The sequence below is a fragment of the Trichechus manatus genome, unplaced genomic scaffold (assembly GCF_000243295.1).
Source record: "Trichechus manatus latirostris isolate Lorelei unplaced genomic scaffold, TriManLat1.0 scaffold00136, whole genome shotgun sequence".
In the NCBI taxonomy this organism is placed as follows: Eukaryota; Metazoa; Chordata; class Mammalia; order Sirenia; family Trichechidae; genus Trichechus; species Trichechus manatus.
The window spans coordinates 4,389,939-4,393,115 of NW_004444072.1; the positions used below are offsets into that span (position 1 = coordinate 4,389,939).

Here is a 3,177-nt window from a genome sequence, read left to right on the forward strand (position 1 = left end):
AAAATCTCTCAAATGGACTTTTGGGCTGAGATTTTAAGTTATCTGTTTCAATTGCATTTCTGAGAAGGATACCCTGTTTGCATCATGTTTGGAGATATTGTTTTAGATACAGGCAAATCCCCATAGATCCTGAATTTGTAGGCACGTGCCAGCTACTTTCTCCCAGTACACCTGCTCTGCTCTTACAACGAGAAAATGAACAGAAGAGTTTTTCTTCTTTTTCCCTTCTTATTTGGTTTGTGACATTTTAGAATGAAAGTTCTTTTTAATCAGATATTATGCCTTTCTAGAGAGTTCGTTCAGCACCAAGAATACTTTGGATGGTCAAAAACCAACAGTGGCAGTAATATAATAATATGAATAATTACTTCTATATAATTTTGCAACAAAGAAAATTCCTGTCTTCAAATTTCTATTGATGAAATACTTGGAGCCATGTTTAGAACTATAATGTTTATCTTATTTATCATTATTGACTCACTTAAGGGTTCTTTGGTTTTTTGTTTGTTTTCTGGTCTTTGTTCTCTTTTGGTCCAAGTGGAATGGATTAGGGAACTTCTCTTGTCAATGATTATTTATAAATACCATGTTGTTGTTCCTAGGTGCCATCGGGTCAGTTCCGACTTGTAGCGTCCCTAGGTACAACAGAACAAAACAATGCTCAGTCCTGCGCCATCCTCACAATCTATGCCATGTTTAAGTCCATTGTTGCAGCCACTGTGATCTTCATCAGTAAGTGCTTCAAGTCCTCTTCACTTTCAGCAAGCAACGTTGTGTCATCTGCATATTGCAGGTTATTAATGAGTCTTCCTCCAATCCCGATGCCCCATTCTTCTTCATATAGTCCAGTTTCTCAGATTACTTGCTTAGCATACAGATTGAATAAGTATGGTGAGAGGATACAACCTTGACACACACCTTTCCTGACTTTAAACCATGCAAAGGCCCCTTGTTCTGTTCAAATGACTGCCTCTTTGTCTATGTACAGGTTCCTCATGAGCACAATTAAGTGTTCTGGAATTCCCATTCTTTGCAATGTTATCCGTAATTTGTTATGATCCACACAGTCGAATGCCTTTGCATAGTCAATAAAACACAGGTAAACAACTTTCTGGTATTCTCTGCTTTCAGCCAAGATCCATCTGACATCAGCAACAATATACTTCAAAAGAAGTATATTGTCCTCTTCTGAATCCTGCTTGAATGTCTGGCAGTTCCCTGTCAATGTACTGCTGCATCCATTTTTTTTTATTATCTTCAGCATAATTTTACTTGCATGTGATATTAATGATGTTGTTCAATAATTTCCACATTCCATTGGATCATCTTTCTTTGTAATGGACACAAATATGGATCTTTTCCAGTTGGTTGGCCAGGCAGTTGTCTTCCATATTTCTTGGCATAGATGAATGAGCACCTCCAGCACTTCATACATTTGTTGAAACATCTCAACTACTATATGTGGTGCTAAATTATTATAAAAAATTGAACTGAGTATGGGTAGTGAGTATTGATTTGCTGTCAAAAATCTCATCATTTTTGTATTTCAATGTTACCTTGACAAGCATGTCTTTTCATTTGGTGAAGTCCTGATAAAAAATCCATTGCCATTGAGTTGATTCTGGCTCATAGCAACCCTACAGAACAGAGTAGAACTGCCCCCTAGGATTACCAGGGCTGTAAATCTTTATGGAAGCAGACTGCCACATCTTTCTCCCATGGAGAGCCTGGTGGGTTTGAAGCACTGACCTTTAGGTTAGCAGCCAAAAGCTTTAACCACTGTGCCACTGAGGCTCCTGGGGGGCTGATAGGGTGGTGAAATATAAAAGGAGAGAAATGACATAGGTGAGTGGGATGCTTATTTGAGCCTAACGACGTATGAGACAGTTGCAGGCATAAAATATAGGTTCATAAACAAAACTCAGGAGGCTGTGGTGACCTGTTCACAATCATGATCTTCAGCCAGCCATGGTTTAAGCACTGTTAAAAATATATTTTCCTAAAATAGTGTGAAAAGTAAATAATTTGTACTACATTGCCAGGGGCCGGATGGGAGGCAGATATTGTATAATGAATTGTGACAGTGAACACCTATGTTGGACCTCCTTGCCTCCCCAGGATTGGGCCAAAGGCCAAGTCCTTAATTCCTAAGTGACAGAAACAACAATGTTTCTGGACAAGAAAGGAATAGCACACTCAAGTGGGATAACTGAGAATCATTTAATAAAGGAACCTCACTGAGATATAGACAGGGGTAAAGGAAACCAATATGGGAAGGAATACCCAAGGGCTAGCCATTACCACTTAAGGAACAAGTGGAGGAAATAGTTACTAGAACCCAGAGAGAGCATACGTGGCTGGGGAAAAATCTATGTGATTGAACTATGATTTTTCAAAAGAAGTATGCAATATTGTATGATTAACTTATGTGAAATATGTTGATGTTGTTAGCTGCTGTTGAGTTAGCCCCTGATTCATGATGACCCCATGCACAATGGAACAAAATGCTATGTGGTCTTGTGCCATCCCCAGGATCAATTTCAGATAGAATAATAAAATATCTAGAATAGGCAAATTTATAGAGAAAGAAAGTAGGTTAGAGGTTACCAGGGGCTGGGGCAGGAGAGGAAAAGAAGGAGTTATTACTCCAAGGGTAGAGTGTCTGTTTGGGGTGTTGAAAAAGTTTTGGAAAAAAATAATAGTAGAATTGACTGTATTTAGATGCCACAAAGTAGGTGGCAATGCCTTAACCCTCTGTGTGTTGTAAGGGCCAAGGGCCTCTTCCTTCCTTGTCAAGAGGAGTGCTAAACTTCTCTCCTTTCATACATCACAAATGGATACAATGCTGGAAGCGCTCACTCGTCTATGCCAAGAAATTTGGAAGACAGCAACCTGGCCAACCGACTGGAAAAGATCCATATTCGTGTCCATTCCAAAGAAAAGTGATCCAATGTATTCGGAAATTATCAAAAAACATCATTAATATCACATGCAAGTAAAATTATGCTGAAGATAATTCAAAAAATGCATGCAGCAGTGCATTGACAGGGAACTGCCAGACATTCAAGCTGGATTCAGAAGAGGACATAGAACGAGGGATATCGTTGCTAATGTCAGATGGATCTTGACTGAAAGCAGAGAATACTAGAAAGATGTTTATCTGTGTTGTACTGACTA

General features: G+C 39.0%; 1 non-coding gene across 1 annotated transcript; it reads right to left on the minus strand.

Annotated features, from left to right (window-relative positions):
- Positions 1-2,705: 2,705 nt before the first annotated feature.
- LOC111822178 (U6atac minor spliceosomal RNA) lies at positions 2,706-2,831 on the minus strand. Its single transcript, XR_002825439.1, has one exon. It is a non-coding gene; the product is annotated as a U6atac minor spliceosomal RNA (small nuclear RNA).
- Positions 2,832-3,177: the final 346 nt, after the last annotated feature.